The sequence below is a fragment of the Phyllobates terribilis genome, unplaced genomic scaffold, assembly GCF_046119375.1.
Source record: "Phyllobates terribilis strain yellow unplaced genomic scaffold, ASM4611937v1 Scaffold_27__1_contigs__length_16484149, whole genome shotgun sequence".
Classification (NCBI taxonomy): Eukaryota; Metazoa; Chordata; class Amphibia; order Anura; family Dendrobatidae; genus Phyllobates; species Phyllobates terribilis.
The window spans coordinates 5,345,568-5,358,846 of record NW_027362787.1 but is presented as its reverse complement, the minus strand read 5'-3'; the positions used below and the strand labels follow the sequence as shown (position 1 = coordinate 5,358,846).

The 13,279-nt window shown below is 44.8% G+C and overlaps 5 non-coding genes and 2 pseudogenes across 5 annotated transcripts; all 7 read right to left on the bottom strand.

Annotated features, from left to right (window-relative positions):
- Window position 1: 1 nt before the first annotated feature.
- LOC141178068 (U2 spliceosomal RNA) lies at window positions 2-117 on the bottom strand (annotated as a pseudogene).
- Window positions 118-1,229: 1,112 nt separating this feature from the next.
- On the bottom strand, window positions 1,230-1,411 carry LOC141177658 (U2 spliceosomal RNA). The gene has a single exon (XR_012254232.1). It is a non-coding gene; the product is annotated as a U2 spliceosomal RNA (small nuclear RNA).
- A 525-nt stretch (window positions 1,412-1,936) lies between these two features.
- LOC141178006 (U2 spliceosomal RNA) lies at window positions 1,937-2,089 on the bottom strand (annotated as a pseudogene).
- Window positions 2,090-3,204: 1,115 nt separating this feature from the next.
- Window positions 3,205-3,395, bottom strand: LOC141177349 (U2 spliceosomal RNA). Its single transcript, XR_012253951.1, has one exon. It is a non-coding gene; the product is annotated as a U2 spliceosomal RNA (small nuclear RNA).
- A 1,115-nt stretch (window positions 3,396-4,510) lies between these two features.
- LOC141177337 (U2 spliceosomal RNA) lies at window positions 4,511-4,701 on the bottom strand. Its single transcript, XR_012253940.1, has one exon. It is a non-coding gene; the product is annotated as a U2 spliceosomal RNA (small nuclear RNA).
- A 1,109-nt stretch (window positions 4,702-5,810) lies between these two features.
- On the bottom strand, window positions 5,811-5,993 carry LOC141177768 (U2 spliceosomal RNA). The gene has a single exon (XR_012254322.1). It is a non-coding gene; the product is annotated as a U2 spliceosomal RNA (small nuclear RNA).
- Window positions 5,994-12,197: 6,204 nt separating this feature from the next.
- LOC141177324 (U2 spliceosomal RNA) lies at window positions 12,198-12,388 on the bottom strand. The gene has a single exon (XR_012253929.1). It is a non-coding gene; the product is annotated as a U2 spliceosomal RNA (small nuclear RNA).
- Between the last annotated feature and the right edge of the window lie 891 nt (window positions 12,389-13,279).

The window sequence follows — 13,279 nt, the reverse complement described above, 5'->3', positions numbered from 1 at the left end:
TAACAAGTGCACCAAACCAGTGTGTAATATGCATCAATTTACTAGGGCAGCCCAAGGACAAAACTGCCTTTTCAAAAGATACTACACTTGATCTTAGCCAAAAGGCCGAGAAGCGATAACCAGAATTGGTTTCAAACTACGGAGCCACCCAAGGATCCTGAAAAGTCCATTTGTGGAGATGAGCTCCTGGACTCCCGTTAAGAAGACATGTTGTCAACCTCTAGATCCCTTACATGCCTGCACTTTTCGGCTTGCTGCTGCTGCAATCCACGCGTTTTAGATCTGCATAACTCCACCTCTTTAAACACAGCACCTTCACCCCCTGCTGTTCCCACCCGCCTCAACACCGTTGGAAGGGAGGAGAACCAATTAAGGCGGGGGGTGGGGTGGAACGAGCAGCTGTCTACCCTTAGCAGGAGGGCTCCTGATTACATACCTCTCCTGCTGCTGCTGCTGGCTGTCCAGCAGCAGACTGAAGGTGGCTGCTGCTGTGCACAGGTATATAAAGGCTCAGAGCCTATTATGACACGCGCAGCCAGCGTTCCATTGCCACATTCCATCTACTGCAGGCAGGATACCTGGCTGGCTGAATGTCGCTGAGAAGCTCACAGAGACCGCCATAAGCAACAGTTTAACAGAATGCCACAGACTAATCAACCAAACTTTTTGGGTTGGGTTCTCTTTTATAGTCTGCAGGCATTAAATGAAAGAAGTCAGTGTTCCAGCAGAGGGAGACAACGTTTCAGAAAAGGCATTGTAGCAAACCAAAAAAGAAATTTTAAGCGCAGCAGAGTAACCAGCGCACATACCTGTTAGCTCAGGTGAGTTTAAAAGGCTGCTGTTGATAACAAGGGCATTTGCTAAATAGATGGTGTGTGTGCAACAATATACTGAAAGGTCAATTATATTGTGCAGCTTATCTCACCACCTGTAGTTATTTAGGTGAAAGCTCCAAAATGCTTGCCTAATATGTCTGTTTATCCAAAAGGAAGTAAAAAGGGAGAGCTAGAAAGATAGCATTGCATCACATTACATGGCAATGCAATGCACAGTTGCTGAAGTTGAACCAAAATGAGCTTGTAATCTGGCTTCTGCAACTTTGAACATGAAAAATCCAATGAGGAGAAGAAAAGCAAAGCCAAAGAGTCCATCCCAAAATCCGACAAACAAGCAAAATGAACAAAAAACATTGAATTCAATTCTTTCTGATTTTAGAAACTGCATTAAAGAAGGGGTGCACCGGTCCTGGAGATACTGCAATACCAGGTCAATGCGTGGAGTGGACAGAGCAAGCTCTTTTTCCATCTCCCTGTTCTAAAAATCCATTTAATATATGGTCCCCAGATAGGGGACGTATCAGATATTAAACTGATAAGAACAGATTTTTTGATTGAAGCTGCATCCAAGGCACTGAAAAATGTGACCGAAGTCACACCAAAACAGCGCACGAGGCGAGGATTCATGTGGACCCTTCCCGGAGGAGAGGGTCCCCAATAAACCATCCCCATCCCTCCGAGCCAGAAGGCCACAGCGAGGGTCAGGGATCTCCGATGCTCTCCCTAGCCGAAGCCGGAGAAGAGCCGTTTTCGTGCTCCCAGCTTCCATCTAGGCTGCCACCCTAGTGGAGCTGGAGCCTGTGTTGGTTTCTCAGCCCAAAGCTGACCGGACCTCCGACCGGGTTTATAAAAATTCCCCTTCCTAGCCCGGAGGCCAGGAATAGGGGGGGGTTGCTCAGAAAGTATGATTGGCAAAGGTGCGGCGTGCTACGAAGCCAAGTCTTTCTGGGGTTCCCAGTCCCAGTAAGCTTGGACTCCCACCAGGGCGCCTACTCCTGGGGCACATTGCTCCAAAGCCCTCACACTTACCCAGCCTAGTGACTTCGATCCTGGAGGGCCATGTTTTCCATCAGATAACTCTATGAGCCACCTGGCGTACTAACAAGTGCACCAAACCAGTGTGTAATATGCATCAATTTACTAGGGCAGCCCAAGGACAAAACTGCCTTTTCAAAAGATACTACACTTGATCTTAGCCAAAAGGCCGAGAAGCGATACTACACTTGATCTTAGCCAAAAGGCCGAGAAGCGATAACCAGAATTGGTTTCAAACTACGGAGCCACCCAAGGATCCTGAAAAGTCCATTTGTGGAGATGAGCTCCTGGACTCCCGTTAAGAAGACATGTTGTCAACCTCTAGATCCCTTACATGCCTGCACTTTTCGGCTTGCTGCTGCTGCAATCCACGCGTTTTAGATCTGCATAACTCCACCTCTTTAAACACAGCACCTTCACCCCCTGCTGTTCCCACCCGCCTCAACACCGTTGGAAGGGAGGAGAACCAATTAAGGCGGGGGGTGGGGTGGAACGAGCAGCTGTCTACCCTTAGCAGGAGGGCTCCTGATTACATACCTCTCCTGCTGCTGCTGCTGCTGGCTGTCCAGCAGCAGACTGAAGGTGGCTGCTGCTGTGCACAGGTATATAAAGGCTCAGAGCCTATTATGACACGCGCAGCCAGCGTTCCATTGCCACATTCCATCTACTGCAGGCAGGATACCTGGCTGGCTGAATGTCGCTGAGAAGCTCACAGAGACCGCCATAAGCAACAGTTTAACAGAATGCCACAGACTAATCAACCAAACTTTTTGGGTTGGGTTCTCTTTTATAGTCTGCAGGCATTAAATGAAAGAAGTCAGTGTTCCAGCAGAGGGAGACAACGTTTCAGAAAAGGCATTGTAGCAAACCAAAAAAGAAATTTTAAGCGCAGCAGAGTAACCAGCGCACATACCTGTTAGCTCAGGTGAGTTTAAAAGGCTGCTGTTGATAACAAGGGCTTTTGCTAAATAGATGGTGTGTGTGCAACAATATACTGAAAGGTCAATTATATTGTGCAGCTTATCTCACCACCTGTAGTTATTTAGGTGAAAGCTCCAAAATGCTTGCCTAATATGTCTGTTTATCCAAAAGGAAGTAAAAAGGGAGAGCTAGAAAGATAGCATTGCATCACATTACATGGCAATGCAATGCACAGTTGCTGAAGTTGAACCAAAATGAGCTTGTAATCTGGCTTCTGCAACTTTGAACATGAAAAATCCAATGAGGAGAAGAAAAGCAAAGCCAAAGAGTCCATCCCAAAATCCGACAAACAAGCAAAATGAACAAAAAACATTGAATTCAATTCTTTCTGATTTTAGAAACTGCATTAAAGAAGGGGTGCACCGGTCCTGGAGATACTGCAATACCAGGTCAATGCGTGGAGTGGACAGAGCAAGCTCTTTTTCCATCTCCCTGTTCTAAAAATCCATTTAATATATGGTCCCCAGATAGGGGACGTATCAGATATTAAACTGATAAGAACAGATACTACACTTGATCTTAGCCAAAAGGCCGAGAAGCGATAACCAGAATTGGTTTCAAACTACGGAGCCACCCAAGGATCCTGAAAAGTCCATTTGTGGAGATGAGCTCCTGGACTCCCGTTAAGAAGACATGTTGTCAACCTCTAGATCCCTTACATGCCTGCACTTTTCGGCTTGCTGCTGCTGCAATCCACGCGTTTTAGATCTGCATAACTCCACCTCTTTAAACACAGCACCTTCACCCCCTGCTGTTCCCACCCGCCTCAACACCGTTGGAAGGGAGGAGAACCAATTAAGGCGGGGGGTGGGGTGGAACGAGCAGCTGTCTACCCTTAGCAGGAGGGCTCCTGATTACATACCTCTCCTGCTGCTGCTGCTGCTGGCTGTCCAGCAGCAGACTGAAGGTGGCTGCTGCTGTGCACAGGTATATAAAGGCTCAGAGCCTATTATGACACGCGCAGCCAGCGTTCCATTGCCACATTCCATCTACTGCAGGCAGGATACCTGGCTGGCTGAATGTCGCTGAGAAGCTCACAGAGACCGCCATAAGCAACAGTTTAACAGAATGCCACAGACTAATCAACCAAACTTTTTGGGTTGGGTTCTCTTTTATAGTCTGCAGGCATTAAATGAAAGAAGTCAGTGTTCCAGCAGAGGGAGACAACGTTTCAGAAAAGGCATTGTAGCAAACCAAAAAAGAAATTTTAAGCGCAGCAGAGTAACCAGCGCACATACCTGTTAGCTCAGGTGAGTTTAAAAGGCTGCTGTTGATAACAAGGACATTTGCTAAATAGATGGTGTGTGTGCAACAATATACTGAAAGGTCAATTATATTGTGCAGCTTATCTCACCACCTGTAGTTATTTAGGTGAAAGCTCCAAAATGCTTGCCTAATATGTCTGTTTATCCAAAAGGAAGTAAAAAGGGAGAGCTAGAAAGATAGCATTGCATCACATTACATGGCAATGCAATGCACAGTTGCTGAAGTTGAACCAAAATGAGCTTGTAATCTGGCTTCTGCAACTTTGAACATGAAAAATCCAATGAGGAGAAGAAAAGCAAAGCCAAAGAGTCCATCCCAAAATCCGACAAACAAGCAAAATGAACAAAAAACATTGAATTCAATTCTTTCTGATTTTAGAAACTGCATTAAAGAAGGGGTGCACCGGTCCTGGAGATACTGCAATACCAGGTCAATGCGTGGAGTGGACAGAGCAAGCTCTTTTTCCATCTCCCTGTTCTAAAAATCCATTTAATATATGGTCCCCAGATAGGGGACGTATCAGATATTAAACTGATAAGAACAGATACTACACTTGATCTTAGCCAAAAGGCCGAGAAGCGATAACCAGAATTGGTTTCAAACTACGGAGCCACCCAAGGATCCTGAAAAGTCCATTTGTGGAGATGAGCTCCTGGACTCCCGTTAAGAAGACATGTTGTCAACCTCTAGATCCCTTACATGCCTGCACTTTTCGGCTTGCTGCTGCTGCAATCCACGCGTTTTAGATCTGCATAACTCCACCTCTTTAAACACAGCACCTTCACCCCCTGCTGTTCCCACCCGCCTCAACACCGTTGGAAGGGAGGAGAACCAATTAAGGCGGGGGGTGGGGTGGAACGAGCAGCTGTCTACCCTTAGCAGGAGGGCTCCTGATTACATACCTCTCCTGCTGCTGCTGGCTGTCCAGCAGCAGACTGAAGGTGGCTGCTGCTGTGCACAGGTATATAAAGGCTCAGAGCCTATTATGACACGCGCAGCCAGCGTTCCATTGCCACATTCCATCTACTGCAGGCAGGATACCTGGCTGGCTGAATGTCGCTGAGAAGCTCACAGAGACCGCCATAAGCAACAGTTTAACAGAATGCCACAGACTAATCAACCAAACTTTTTGGGTTGGGTTCTCTTTTATAGTCTGCAGGCATTAAATGAAAGAAGTCAGTGTTCCAGCAGAGGGAGACAACGTTTCAGAAAAGGCATTGTAGCAAACCAAAAAAGAAATTTTAAGCGCAGCAGAGTAACCAGCGCACATACCTGTTAGCTCAGGTGAGTTTAAAAGGCTGCTGTTGATAACAAGGGCATTTGCTAAATAGATGGTGTGTGTGCAACAATATACTGAAAGGTCAATTATATTGTGCAGCTTATCTCACCACCTGTAGTTATTTAGGTGAAAGCTCCAAAATGCTTGCCTAATATGTCTGTTTATCCAAAAGGAAGTAAAAAGGGAGAGCTAGAAAGATAGCATTGCATCACATTACATGGCAATGCAATGCACAGTTGCTGAAGTTGAACCAAAATGAGCTTGTAATCTGGCTTCTGCAACTTTGAACATGAAAAATCCAATGAGGAGAAGAAAAGCAAAGCCAAAGAGTCCATCCCAAAATCCGACAAACAAGCAAAATGAACAAAAAACATTGAATTCAATTCTTTCTGATTTTAGAAACTGCATTAAAGAAGGGGTGCACCGGTCCTGGAGATACTGCAATACCAGGTCAATGCGTGGAGTGGACAGAGCAAGCTCTTTTTCCATCTCCCTGTTCTAAAAATCCATTTAATATATGGTCCCCAGATAGGGGACGTATCAGATATTAAACTGATAAGAACAGATAAGGTTTCAACATAAATTTATTCAGATATAAAAAAGTACAAAAACACATTATTCTTATTTACAGCGTTAATAGAGCTCTTTCCACAGACATTATTAGTACAAAATAGTATTCCACATGTAAAAACACCATCTTCTATTCGCTTCGTGTTTACCCACATCTTTGACATCTTTCAAATAATAAATATACATTTCGCTAAAAACCATTCTAATACAATCATTGATGGAAATACAGTCACGTTTGAACAACAAAATATTCCTCACTTTCCACATAGCACTTTTTGCACAATTTATTATACACCAGCATATTTTGGTTTGATGTAAAGTTGGGCAATTAAAAAGTCCGTATAAAACATATTCGTGACAAAAGTCTTTCAGACCACAAACCCATTTCAAAAGCACCCCCAGTCTCCGCCAAAGTTCTTGCGCATAAAAACAGTTCCAAAACAGATGTAAAACCGTCTCATCACTTCCACACGAGTCTCTAGGACATTTTGCCCGCGCCGCCAGGCCTCTCCTGTGCTGAAAGTCTCTAGTTGGGAGGCACTGGTGGACGGACATCCAGGCAAGGTCTTTATGAATATTTGCGAGAAACTTTCCAAACACATTCCTCCAGACTCGCTTGGATCTGCTCCAGGAAAAGTTGATTACTTCAGATACTCTTTCTTCCCTTCTCAGATGAGTTATCAATTTCCTTCGGTCTTGAAGAATATCAGTATCCAAGTCTCTTAATTTATAATTTCTACATACTTTCTCTAAGATGATAAGATGCTTTGGGGGACATAATAAAACAGGCGAAGATAAGGATGGCCGTAGCCATCTCTTAAAAACATAACCACAAGTATATTTTAAAAACAGACTAAAAACACTGTTAGAATTAAGAAGCTTAAAACAGAAACAGAAGAAATTTATATACAAAAACATGCTCAAATCCGGGACATCCTTTCCACCATTTTGATGCCTTTTATACATTTCTGTGCGTTTTACTTTTTCCATCTTCGAGCCCCAAATAAATATAAACATGCAGCGAGTCAGCTTTTTGAGCATTAAGTCGGAGGGAGGGTACACAATTGCAACATATAACATCATTGGCAATAATACAGACTTAATAATTAGAACTTTCCCTTCGATTGACAAACTACGCAAATTCCAAAAGGATAGTTTCTTCACCATTTTCTCCTGGACCTCCCCCCAACTCACAACCCCGTCATTTTCTTTATTAAAAGTAATGCCCAAAATTTTAACTTTATCACACTTCATTTTGACTGCTGGTAGGTCCACTGTATCCCAGGAACCAATTGTCAAACACTCAGTTTTATTAAAATTCAACTTAAAACCTGAAGCCTGACTAAAAAAACTGGTACACCTCACCACCCTCCGGAGGGAAGCAGGATCCGTGCAGATGGCAGTAACATCGTCCATATACCCGAAGACTTTAATTTGGGCCCCCCCTCCACCCGGAACAGGGACCCCACGGATCACTTTATCTTTCCTAATTTGGCATAATAAAGGCTCCATAGCACAAATAAACAGGATCGGGGACAAAGGGCAGCCCTGCTTCACTCCGGATTCCAGCGGTATTTCACCTGTTAAGAAGCCATTAACAGAGATTTGACAATATGAATCTTTATACAAAATCTTAATTAGAGACATGATAAAATCCGGGATCGCCATCTTCTTTAAAACACTAAAAAGATACTTGTGCGATACCCTGTCGAACGCCTTCTCAAAGTCCAGCGCCAACAGGGCTAAATTCTGACCACGATCCCTAGTATACCATATTGCATCTCTTATGACATTTAACACCTCCGCAATACTCCTTCCCGGTACACCACAAACTTGTTCTGGTTGTATCAACTTATCAATTATCATTTTAAGCCAGCATGCAATAAATTTGGCTAATACTTTATAATCCATGTTGAGGAGGGTGATAGGCCTCCAATTTGCAAGGTCCTCACGAGCCCCTTTCTTTTTAAAGATCAAGGACACTATTCCCCTCCTCCATCCCTTGGGCAACCGTTTACACTTAAAAACCTCCTTAAAAAGTGCTAAAAGATCATCCTTTAAAATATCCCAGAAAGTCAGATAAAATTCGACGGGGAGACCGTCTGCTCCCGGAGCTTTGCCCTTTGAAAAACTTTTAAAAATGTTAAAAAGTTCCTCTAAGCTAAAATCCCGTATTAAAAACTCCTGATCTGACTGATTCAACTTAAAATCTAGGACATTAAGAGCATCTTGTAAAAAGGAATCATCCACACTTTTCTCACTAAAAAGGAGTCGGTAAAAATCAAAAGCCACGTTCTTCATGCCCTGTATAGTGGATTCTTCACCTAAACAAGTAATCGCATCTTTCCTCTCCATTGCTTTTTTAAAAAAGAAGCGTGTACATTTTTCATCTTCTTCTAACTGCTTTACCTTTGAATTAAAAATAACCTCTCTCCCCTTCTGCTCCAAAAGTGTATGTATTTCTGCTTTTAGGCTGACAATGTCTTCCTCCACCTCCAACCCAATCTCTTTAAATTTATAAAGTGTCTGCAGCCTAGTATTTAGATTTGAGAAAAATTGTTTTTTCTGTCTTGATTTCTTCCTCCCTGCCGTGATAAAAAAAAGCCTAATTTTATTTTTAATCTTTTCCCACCAAGACAACATTTTTATATAAGGAGGCCTATGTTGTCTCCATTCCTGGTAGGCTGTACAAAAATCCGACCTTATCTGAGGATCCTCCAGCAGATGTGTCCCCAAACGCCACAGTCCTTTGTTTATTCTCTGCTCTCCTTGGTATTCTAACTGTAATTTTAACATTTTGTGATCGGAAAATAAATTAGACATTAGATCAAACATCACCGGCTTAAAATCCACAGATAAAAACATAAAATCGATCCTAGAGGCCACTCCCCGACCGGACCATGTAAATCCAGGGTCCGTCGGTGAAAGAGACCTCCAGGCATCGCATAGCTTAAAATCAGTTTGAAAATTTTTTAGCAGAAAACATGACTTATCCAACTTACGGAGAGGGTCCCCTCCTACTCGTTGTTCGCCGACACTAAGGCAGTTGAAATCCCCACCTATCAGGAGGGGAGAAGACCCAACACAAAATACAGGCAAAATTTCAAACAATTGGATGCGCTCTTGCTTGTCGGGAGGAGCATACACATTAATTATGCGAAAACTAAAATTATTAATATGCAAATGTACTAACATTGCCCTGCCTGGTGTAATCTCTGTAACAGAGGAAAACACGATGTTATTACCACGACAGAGCAAACCCACTCCAGCAGACCTATTCACATTTGAGCCGGACCACACTGACGGTCCCGACTTCCAATCCTTTTTAAGCTCGTCATAATTAATTGAGTGTTGTAGTCCACATTCCTGCAATAAACACACATCAAAGTCTAAAGTCTCTAAATATTGAAAAAGAGCAGCCCTGCGAACAGGGCTCTTTAAAGATCTCACATTCAGTGAGAGGCATTTTATGGACGGCATTAAAGTCAAGGTGGGAGGGAGTCATCCAGAATCATCTTGACCTGTTCAGGACTATGATCCAACAGTGCCTCCAAGATCCCTGACTCCGGGGAAAAGGAAATGTTCATTGGATCCGAGGCAGTGACCGGGTATCCAGCTCCTGCTCCCTGCAGCCACAAATCACCGACACCCAAGGAAACATCCGGTGAATCCGGACAGACATCCGCACGCATCTTTTTCCCGCTGGGTTCAGGTAGGTCACTAGTGCAATCTTCTCCCACTACTGCCTCATGGTCTCTCTTCTCGAGGTCGTCACCTAGGGAAAAACACACTGCGTCCTGCTGGCTCGACACTTGAATAGCATCTGGGGCCTTCGCAGCAGGGCCCACCAGTGCCAACATACTGGGGGCACCCTGCTCCAGCACACCAGAAACACACACATCTTCAGGGGCCATCGACACAGAGACACCCTCCCGAACAGAAGAGCATCCCTGCTCCGGTCCCTGGACGGACCGCCCATAGTCCCCTTTTTGCGGGGGCTTCTTCTTTGCCACCTCCACTACAGAGGGGCCAGTAGAGCTTAGCTCAGTCCTGTCAAGGGGATCCTCCCCGACAGACACTGAGGGGCGAGCTAGAGATTGTCTTCGCCAGGGACCCCCAGTTGCCTCTGCATATGTCCGTACCTTGGTTCTCTGGGGGCAACTCCGGAATACATGTCCATCCTCCCCGCACAGATTACACTGTTTCTTGTGAGGACAGTCTTTCGTCAAGTGTCCATACTGGCTGCAATTATTACAACGGGCAGCCCTCCTCTCCTGGCAAGCATCTTGGGTATGCCCCATTGTGCCACAATTCCTACAATACAAGGGCATACCTTGATAGAAGAGGTATCCTCGGCTCTTCCCGATTGTGAAGGTGGAGGGAGGGTGCTGTGTTCCTCCGACTCCCGTTGGATCCTTCTTTAATCGTGCCAGGAACCTCCGCTTCCCACACCAAAAATTAACTGCATTTTTAATTTTTCCTAAAAAGGACACGTCATCGCAATAGCGACGCAAGAAAGTCAAAATATCCAGCACTTCCACAAAAGGGTTAGGGAAGTGAACCACAATCTGGACTTCTTCATAAACAAATAATAAGGAAAAAATCAAACCTTCCATTTCGTCCATGTGGCTATTTTCGTTCACTTTCTGGACCAGTTGTTGGCAGCACCCTTGACTCCTAAAAGTGATGGTGTAGGTACCTTTCGATTCGTTGTCCTGGAAGCAGAAGATGTCCTCTCTACTAAATCCCAGAAGTCCAAGAAGGATGATGTTGCAAACATACTGGATGTTTTTCTCACAGCGAAACTTCTCCAAAACGTCAATTCGCACTGTATTTCTCATCCGGGGTTCACCCGATGCATATGACAGCACAGCCGGCATCTCTTCCAAAAAAAGTACGCCAACTACGGAAAGAAAAAAAAGGCATATGCCTTTTTAGGGGATCACTTCCCGTTGCTCCCGGACTAAGCCTCTCTCCCTATAGCAGCAGGGGGGTGAAGTCCCTCCGAAGAGGAACGATCCCCCCAGGCCGAGAGAGAGGGTACCGGAAGCACCCAGATAGACAACAACCAAACAGACAAGCTGTAAGATCGAAGCCAAAAGGCCGAGAAGCGATAACCAGAATTGGTTTCAAACTACGGAGCCACCCAAGGATCCTGAAAAGTCCATTTGTGGAGCTGAGCTCCTGGACTCCCGTTAAGAAGACATGTTGTCAACCTCTAGATCCCTTACATGCCTGCACTTTTCGGCTTGCTGCTGCTGCAATCCACGCGTTTTAGATCTGCATAACTCCACCTCTTTAAACACAGCACCTTCACCCCCTGCTGTTCCCACCCGCCTCAACACCGTTGGAAGGGAGGAGAACCAATTAAGGCGGGGGGTGGGGTGGAACGAGCAGCTGTCTACCCTTAGCAGGAGGGCTCCTGATTACATACCTCTCCTGCTGCTGCTGCTGCTGGCTGTCCAGCAGCAGACTGAAGGTGGCTGCTGCTGTGCACAGGTATATAAAGGCTCAGAGCCTATTATGACACGCGCAGCCAGCGTTCCATTGCCACATTCCATCTACTGCAGGCAGGATACCTGGCTGGCTGAATGTCGCTGAGAAGCTTACAGAGACCGCCATAAGCAACAGTTTAACAGAATGCCACAGACTAATCAACCAAACTTTTTGGGTTGGGTTCTCTTTTATAGTCTGCAGGCATTAAATGAAAGAAGTCAGTGTTCCAGCAGAGGGAGACAACGTTTCAGAAAAGGCATTGTAGCAAACCAAAAAAGAAATTTTAAGCGCAGCAGAGTAACCAGCGCACATACCTGTTAGCTCAGGTGAGTTTAAAAGGCTGCTGTTGATAACAAGGGCATTTGCTAAATAGATGGTGTGTGTGCAACAATATACTGAAAGGTCAATTATATTGTGCAGCTTATCTCACCACCTGTAGTTATTTAGGTGAAAGCTCCAAAATGCTTGCCTAATATGTATGTTTATCCAAAAGGAAGTAAAAAGGGAGAGCTAGAAAGATAGCATTGCATCACATTACATGGCAATGCAATGCACAGTTGCTGAAGTTGAACCAAAATGAGCTTGTAATCTGGCTTCTGCAACTTTGAACATGAAAAATCCAATGAGGAGAAGAAAAGCAAAGCCAAAGAGTCCATCCCAAAATCCGACAAACAAGCAAAATGAACAAAAAACATTGAATTCAATTCTTTCTGATTTTAGAAACTGCATTAAAGAAGGGGTGCACCGGTCCTGGAGATACTGCAATACCAGGTCAATGCGTGGAGTGGACAGAGCAAGCTCTTTTTCCATCTCCCTGTTCTAAAAATCCATTTAATATATGGTCCCCAGATAGGGGACGTATCAGATATTAAACTGATAAGAACAGATACTACACTTGATCTTAGCCAAAAGGCCGAGAAGCGATAACCAGAATTGGTTTCAAACTACGGAGCCACCCAAGGATCCTGAAAAGTCCATTTGTGGAGATGAGCTCCTGGACTCCCGTTAAGAAGACATGTTGTCAACCTCTAGATCCCTTACATGCCTGCACTTTTCGGCTTGCTGCTGCTGCAATCCACGCGTTTTAGATCTGCATAACTCCACCTCTTTAAACACAGCACCTTCACCCCCTGCTGTTCCCACCCGCCTCAACACCGTTGGAAGGGAGGAGAACCAATTAAGGCGGGGGGTGGGGTGGAACGAGCAGCTGTCTACCCTTAGCAGGAGGGCTCCTGATTACATACCTCTCCTGCTGCTGCTGCTGCTGGCTGTCCAGCAGCAGACTGAAGGTGGCTGCTGCTGTGCACAGGTATATAAAGGCTCAGAGCCTATTATGACACGCGCAGCCAGCGTTCCATTGCCACATTCCATCTACTGCAGGCAGGATACCTGGCTGGCTGAATGTCGCTGAGAAGCTCACAGAGACCGCCATAAGCAACAGTTTAACAGAATGCCACAGACTAATCAACCAAACTTTTTGGGTTGGGTTCTCTTTTATAGTCTGCAGGCATTAAATGAAAGAAGTCAGTGTTCCAGCAGAGGGAGACAACGTTTCAGAAAAGGCATTGTAGCAAACCAAAAAAGAAATTTTAAGCGCAGCAGAGTAACCAGCGCACATACCTGTTAGCTCAGGTGAGTTTAAAAGGCTGCTGTTGATAACAAGGGCATTTGCTAAATAGATGGTGTGTGTGCAACAATATACTGAAAGGTCAATTATATTGTGCAGCTTATCTCACCACCTGTAGTTATTTAGGTGAAAGCTCCAAAATGCTTGCCTAATATGTCTGTTTATCCAAAAGGAAGTAAAAAGGGAGAG